This window comes from Saccostrea cucullata, unplaced genomic scaffold (genome assembly GCF_032062105.1).
Source record: "Saccostrea cucullata isolate Sc308-1 unplaced genomic scaffold, CSIRO_AGI_Scuc_v1 ctg14971, whole genome shotgun sequence".
NCBI lineage: Eukaryota > Metazoa > Mollusca > Bivalvia > Ostreida > Ostreidae > Saccostrea > Saccostrea cuccullata.
The window spans coordinates 1,196-9,736 of NW_026918753.1; the positions used below are offsets into that span (position 1 = coordinate 1,196).

The following is an 8,541-nucleotide window of genomic DNA, read 5'->3' on the forward strand; positions in this document are numbered from 1 at the left end:
TTATGTCTATAAGAACAGACAGATACCAACTGTTCCTTTATCAGACGCTCGAAATAAGAGTGTAACAGTAACTCTAACAACAAACAATCAATCTTTTAATCAATCTTACAATTTTTGGTCCATATTTCTACAGATAGTCTGGTGTTGATTTTTTTTTTTGCATCCGAAGAAACTATATCATTTTTGAATATTTATACGCAAAATGTACGAGCATAGATCTTTATGGTATATGTGATACTTGTTGAATTCATGACCATTTACAAGCCTTGTAACATCTTTAATCAATTTTACTTATTAAAATGAATTGTAAAAAATCCTCAATGAATTATCCGATACTTCTTGACTTCATGACTAATAACACGACTGGTAACATTTGTAATATTTTTCACATACATATATTTACCCCGTGGGGATCCGAGTTAGAATAGGTCCTCAGTACCCCCCTGCTTGTCGTAAAAGGCGACTAAATGGGGCGGTCCTTCGGATGAGACCGTATAAACCAAGGCCCCGTGTCACAGCAGGTGTGGCACGATAAAGATCCCTCCCTGCTCAAAGACCGTACATGTAAGTACCGACCATAGGCCTAACTTTGCAGCCCTTCACCGGCAATGATGACGTCTCCATATCAGTGAAATATTCTGGAGAGGGACGTTAAACAGTATACAATCAATCATACATGTATTTATAAAACAATCTCAACGGTTTATCTGATAAAGTTGATGACTTCACGACTATTTACACAGCTTGTAACACTTGTAATATTTTCACAAACGTATAAAAAACATGTTTCAATAGTTTATCCGATATTTGTTGACTTCACGACTTTTTCAATCTTTTTCACAAATTTAAGAAAACATTCTAAATAGTTCATTTGATACTTGTTGACTTCACGACCTTTTCAATCTTTTTTTCACAAATGTATGAAAACATTCTCAGAAGTTTATCTGATACTTGTTGATTTCACGACTTCTTACATTTTTATTCTTTTTCACAAATGTATGAAACGTTCCGTCACAATTATAATCTCCCCAGATGCCCCCACGGCACATTTGTACACTTATCCCCTACCTAAGCATAATCCGGTTCACTGGGGTACCAGTTGGAGTAGGAAGTGATGTCACGGTTGTTTCCTGTCCAAACAAATCTCCCCTCCTGCTCAATATCCATTCCCCTGGAAGTTGTTAAATAAAAAGAAGAAAGCTAATTTTGTTTTAGAAGACTTTCAAAAGTGGAAATCCGGTTTGCTAATCGATCAAATCTTATGTTATATGCTTGATTGGAAGCAATATTATTTAACAATATTTTTATCAAGAAAAAACTACCAGGACCCCAGACTGGCACGAACGTTTCGGTCAACCATTTATTTTTTTTCTTTCGTGTCTATGGTAACCAAGTAGGCCCCTTGCCTTTCACAGTCAACCTGAAATAGTCCTTTCTTATCTATTGCCAACAGACTGATAGGAAATGATAATTAAAAAAGATAGAATTGTCCAAATTATTAGGCACGTGCTTTTTATATATGTCAGGATGTTTGAAAACATTATAACTGACGTTATTCTTACCTTAGCATTTGGCCATGTGGCCATATTCTTGATTTGTAAGTAATAATGCATCTCATACAACAGCCAACCCTCTCCAATAAAGATCAAATTTTTGAGTTTGAGATGTTCTTGTAGCTTTGTTTTTATCTTTGAATGTGAAAAAGATTTAAATGTATTCAAAGATAAAATAAATCAACAGATCTATAAAGAAAAAAACTGGATTGTACACATTGAAACCAACTTAATGTAAATATTTTTGATACGATAATATTGAATGCACATTGTATGAGTGGATTTTTAAAAATAACTGCATATTTGTTTCTTATACCAAAGAATAAAAAAAAATCAATAAAATGAATTTATACCTCATCAGAAATTAAGTAAATAAATAAACATTCTTAAAAAAAATCCACAAAACAATATATGAATTCCTTTTAACAAATTTGACAAGGTACCCTTTTGAAATAAACAATATCATCAATATAAGTTCTGAATAGGCTTTCATACGTATGCAAGATCTCCAAAATAACAATACAAATCCTGTTTGCATAAGTTAAAGCAATATGAGCTGCATGTTTGACATCGGAAAATAATGTGATAAACTATTCTATTGGTATACTATTTTTATATTATCATATTATATCATTAAAGGTATTATTTCTATATTCTGCCATGCAGATGTAGCTGGGGACTACTTCGAGGACTCTACACCCCCCCCCCCCCAACAAAGTATTACTCATATTTTATATGACTGTAATCATAATGTTGAATGATGTAACCATAATGATGAAAAGATCAATCAATCAATAAATGAAAACTAAAGATAAATCAATAAACTTCTAACATATACAAGATTCACATCATACACAAAGTAAGTGCCATATAAAGAAGTCGTCTAATTTACATAGGTGGGGATTGAAGACAACTTTGCTATATCCGTGAATTCGCAATATCCATGTTCGTACTAAACGCAGCGTAGGTGTCGGAACCGGGGGGGGGGGGGCTTACCCCACCCCACTTTTTTTCCAAACGTATACTTAGTATAGACATTGAACATTAGTAGTATAAGCATTCCCGCCGGGGCGGAAGTGACGTCATAACCGGAAGTGGCCGGAAGTGGGGTAACCGGAAGCGGAAGTGGGGTAGGCGGAAGTGGGCCCCCTAGCGGAAGCGGAAGTGGTTTAACCCTAAGTGGTTTATCCTGAAGTGGGCTAGCCTGAATCAGGCTGGATGACCGGGGTCAATTAAGTGCAATCCTAACCCCCTTAGCCCTAACCCTAATACCCCTTAGCCCCCCTAACCCTAAACCTAGCCCTAATCCCTTAACCCTAGGCCCCTAACCCTAACCCCCTAGCCCTAACCCCTTCTAACCCTAATTTCCCTTATCCCTAACCCCCCTAACCCTAACCTTAACCCTAACCCCCCCTTAGCCCTTAACCCCCTTATTCCTATTGGGGACTAAGGTGGGGATTCAGTATATAGTTCTAAATATAGTGTTTTACACTATACTGTAAGGGCCGTGTGCAAAAAAAAATTAGGGTCGTGTGCAAAAAAAAAATGGGTTCGACTTACCTATGCATTGTGACGTCATCCACTGTATAAATACAATGGGATTATGACGTCACGCATTCATTCACAGTCTAGACAGCCTAGCCTAAACCAGTTCAAACTGGGTTTTTTTTTACTGAAAGACAATAACAACCTGGATTTTTTACTGAAAAACAATAACAAATAACACACACACACCAATACAGATTAGAACAAGGGAATTTTATTAGGACCGTGTGCAAAAAATTAGGGTCGTATGCAAAAATAGGTTGGACTTATCTTTCTGTAAACTATCTAGTCAGCGAGCTTACCTATGCATTGTGACGTCATAAACTTGGCAGCGACGTCATGTTAGTCCTTCACAAGCCGCGATGGCTACTTATTTTGACACAATAACACAGACTTTCACAGCGCTTGAGACTTCATGTAATAACAATATGGTCCTATGGATTTCAGTACCAAAACTGATTTTCTTCCCTTTTTCTTCCAAGAAAGTTCTGAACAGCTGAATCCTGGATCAGCCTAGATATCAGTTCACTGGATTATTTAATGAATATTACTATACTGAGGTACCTGGTTACATGGTAAGTTTTAACAAATTTTCTTTATACATTTTCTATGAAGGTCATCTTTGTATTGATCCAATATTACTGTGTTATATACCTAATGTTTAGAACATTCATATAAACACTGCCATTGTTTACCCTGAAATACACTAGGACACTAAAAGATCCTCAAAATGCTTATAAATCTTTTTTGCATGAGTTATTATCATATTGTCTCACATTCCTTTTATCGGATCAGTATTCTAAAAATTCTTATGAGGAGACTCGTAGCATATCTTATAAAATACTGATACATGCTTTTAAAACAACTAAAGTGATATTCTCAGTTGTTATTTCTAATATTTCTATGAATCTTTAATCACAGTGACCAAAAGACGGATATGGAGATAATCAATCAGATCATATTATGCCAATGAATCTTTTGTCTCAAATCTTTTTTAATGAAATATACAGAATCTTTTGCCTTATTTGTCACTCATATTTTTACATTCTGGTGCAACAGTGGCCCAATGAAAGTGGGAAAAACTCAGTCTGAGCATCTCTGTAAATCTATAAACATGTGTGCCCCCCCCTTTTTTTTAAACCTTCATGTATATATATGTATGTATTTTATTTAGTCAGTGATTTCAAACATCAACATGTAAAATATATATTGAGTACTTAAAAGTGAATATATGCATGATTTGTACACCCTGAATATTCTGACATACTAATGGTGACATCAGTTAAAAGAGTAATTAGTTATGTAAAATGCAGTTTATATGAATGTAAATGGGGTATTTATTCTCAGTTCATGTAAGGTATAATTTGCATGTAACCCAGAGTGTATTTAATATTACTATGATGGGTCATTCCATGATTGAATTTAAATCAGAAAAAATGTTTACTAAATTTTAGTAAAATACATATGGTATCTTTTACATTTCTGTCCTGTTTGTCTGTCAATTGTTGCTTTACTTCCTTTGTAAAATGAAGTTAAATTGAGTATCACTGAATATTGTATGCTTTTTTTCAGGATCAGCTAAGATGTTGTTTCACTGGATTATTTAAAGGCTAGACTTATTGGGCATATAGTTGGATATCTCTGGTAAGTTTGTTTAATTACTGTGTAATTCTTATGTGATCTCATATCTCTAACATTCATATAAGCACAGTCTTATTTTGTCTAAAATATACTAAGGAATCTTCATAGTGTTAATAAGTCCTTTTGCATAAATTATGATATAATGTCATAATTCATTATGTCTGTTACCCATGGAATTAAGACTTAATAAATTGTGATCTATAAGGAATGTAATAAAAAAAAAAGTAAGAATCTACAAATGGTTTATCCTTGTTTTGATTCTAAATATGTGCTATATATGGCATACATAATCATTTCATTTTCACTTTTGTTTCTTGGTAATGAGCTTTTCAAAACATGTAGGACTACATGTTGTATATGTCTTTTTGTATGCTGTACTGACAGGTATTAAACAAAATTGAATATGCTGTTAAGAGAAAGTCTGTTAGTGTCTAAAAATTACGCTGATAATCATTTTGTATTTTTGATATTAATACAGTAACTGTGCTTCTTTTGTTATCTAAAGATAACATGATGAACTATTTTCATGAACTTTTTGGCACTGTATTTAAACATGCAATGTTTCATGCAGTACTGTGTCATAATACCAAATGATTATATTTTCTACAGTCCTCAACATGGAAGATATGGTTTATTCCTACCCATCTATAATCCATTCTCTATGAAGTTCAGCCTGTCTGCCCTTCCTTTGGAAATACATAGGTAGTCAACCAACATAGAAACAAACTTGAAGGTAAAGTTTCAATGAGATATCCAGTCCTAATTTTTATATTTTTTTTTTTACATATGCTTGATTATATTTTCAAATTAAATGAATTGATATGTAAATGATATGACCTTTTTTTGAAATTATGAGGGCTTGGTGGTCATGGTTATTTTTAGACTATATTGATTTCCTCTATGAGAAGAAGAGCTCCATATAGATATTTACAAAAATGATCAAATTGTGAAACTAAAATGTGTGAAATTTTTCTTTGCCAAATGATAGTTAACAGCTGAAGATATCTTAACAGATATCTAAAAAATAAGTTATATCAGATGGTTAATTTATTAACCCTCAGCTTCCTTAAAAGCATAGTTGGTAAAGATTTCAAGTTTTCTATCCAAGTGCTTATGAATTCTGAATTTTTCATTTAATATTGACATTATATTTACAGGGAAAGAATACTACAATGTGGCTCCTCAGGATCAACAGTGAAAAATCTTAATCAATAATGACCCTCCTGACTATGTCTAAAGGCTGTAACCTTTATAGCTGATGTAAGATGATCTGATTGCATGGCATTAAAATTTCCTGGTGTTTCTACCATCCAGGATCTTCTTATGAGTGCATGGGGACTGCTGTGGACCTTAACCTGTTTATAAAAATATACCTTGGAGCATGACACATTATTCATATAAGGTACTTACAATATCATTTCTATGAGTTTTTCTTCTTTCTTTTAATAATCTAGTAATGAATTCAAGTGTTTTGTTTCCTTACATCACTTAATGTGTATGCTTCCAACATCTCAGATCTGTTTATATGTTTATTTCTCTTTGTTTTTCTGAACACAAAAACCCTGACACCATTTTTTAAGCAAACAACAAGGTGACTTCACATCTGACACAAAGGATAATCAGAGTGTATATCACAATCTTGACTAAAAGGTCTAAGTCATAGCAAATGTAAGAGAGTGGGTTTTTTTTCTATCAGAGAACAAAATTTTGTAGTTAAACAAACACTGGCAAGTTACTCTCAAAATGAGCCTAAATGTCTTCTAAAACTTTAGTGTAGAGTTTCTCCATTAATCCTCAGGTCTCTTCTCCTCTGTGGAGTTAAAATCATGTGTTTTTAACATTTTTTTCTTTTTTTTTTTTTTTTTGCTGACAACTGTTTTCTCTCTTAGCATCTTTAAATTGAATTTTCTCTCCAGTCAAAGGTCTTTCAGGGTAATCAAGGTAATCCTTACCCTCTATTGGTAATTAATGATTATATTCTTCATAGGCTTCTTCTGCAATCAAGGGTCTGTCTATGTAATCTATGACATTACAAGGCCCATCCATTGTGGGGATAATTAGCTATATTCTTCATGAGAAATGATCTGAATAATGTCATCTCTTTTTATTTTAATTGGTAAACCTCGTTCTACATCTTTCTCTGTAAGAACTCTCTTACCAAACTGAATTTTACTCATTCCTTTACTCTTTTCTTTTACTAAAGCTGTTACTACCCATAGTTTTGAAAAGTCAAAATCTGATGTTACACCTTGTTTTTATATCCCTTTTTGTCTATGTTTAAAATTCTATTAAGCTTATATTGCATATCAATTTTTCAACTAATAATTTTTTTTTCCTTTCAAGGATTCTCAATGGGGAACTCAGTAAATTATGCACAGACTAACAGAATATACTCTCTTGGAACACTGATACAAGAATATAAAACCAGAGATGGACGGAGGACTCAAGAAGCACATGAATAAATATGATTCCAAACTAAGTCAATCATGATGATCATGAATTGTGGTTCACAGGATAAGAGAGAAAGGACCCAGGATTGTGCATTTTTCTAGATCCTCTCCCATTCATATCCTTCATATGCTGGCATACAAAACAATAGATAAACTGTAGTCATTTAACAGACTGAAGTTTAATCAAATCAAAGTATTGAAAATGTGTTTTTCTGATAGTATGAGATATTCAAAAAAAAAAATAATTCTCACAGATTTCAAAGTATCTAAATGTGACTTTTAATTTTACCAATTCATATTGAAGAATGTTGTTATGTATGACTTTTATACATTGAATCCTTAATTTTTCATCTTATATCTACAACACCCCTAGAAAATACACAGATGTTCAGAAGCTAGCTTTGGTGTAATTATTACTTTCCTGGAACTGTAAATACATTTTATTTAGAATGTGTTTATCCTATTTCGAATTTAATACGTCTCAATAAGACCCACCATAAAGATGCAAGTGTCCCCTGATCTGTGATTTAATAATATCTTGAATATTTTTATCATTCCATAAACTTTATACTTACTACACATATAGTGTTTGGAGTAATACACTTAGTTGTATAGGACACTTTGTCAGGGTCAAAGCATGAGAATATTGAGATAACTAACTTTGTCAATAATTTGTAACCTTCAAAATTCACATCTTAAGTAAAGAATGGATAGGAGATTTTCTATAGATTTTTGGATCATTTTCCTACAGGATAAAATTTAGTTGTTGTAACTTTAACATTTTGTGACAACCTAGAGACTTTACATCAGCTCTATTGGGTGGCATAGCATATTTTTTGGAAAGAATTTAAATGTAAATCATATGCACAAAGTTCAAGAGTGTTTTAAAGACTATTACTATGTAATACCTTAGAATTCTGTGAAAAGTTTATTATCACTGCATAGAATGAAGACTGGTTGGAATAATTTATGTTTTGAACTAAGGTTTAGGGAAAAAAGTAAAGAATGTGGATATGACTTTTATTCAAATGGTGCAGTACAACAACTCTGGTGATTTACATACCTTCAGTCATAAATACATGTAGATAGGTATTGGGAAGACTCCTCTAGATTTTGAAATTTTTAATTCAAAAGTATAGAAAGGTTTTAAGTTTGAAAGATTAAATGCCAGCATATCATTTGGTTGTGAATTAAAAAATAAATCCAAACATATACATCCTTGGATGATAATTGTAGTAATTTTTATCAATTCCTGGACTTCTGTCTTGATATCATCCTTTAATGTCCTTAAAATTTTAATGACTGTCTTTTAGTTTTAGTTGAATTAGTTTCTTTTTTGCATGTGAAAATGA

The 8,541-nt window shown here is 32.6% G+C and overlaps 1 long non-coding RNA gene across 2 annotated transcripts; it reads left to right on the forward strand.

Moving 5' to 3' along the window:
- Positions 1–3,547: 3,547 nt before the first annotated feature.
- LOC134270395 (uncharacterized) lies at positions 3,548–7,754 on the forward strand. 2 transcript variants are annotated; one of them, XR_009992813.1, is made up of 5 exons: positions 3,548–3,673; positions 4,671–4,742; positions 5,349–5,472; positions 5,897–6,141; positions 7,083–7,754. It is a non-coding gene; the product is annotated as an uncharacterized LOC134270395 (long non-coding RNA). The 2 variants fall into 2 exon arrangements; XR_009992814.1 differs by lacking the exons at positions 3,548–3,673; positions 4,671–4,742 and adding an exon at positions 5,090–5,123.
- Positions 7,755–8,541: the final 787 nt, after the last annotated feature.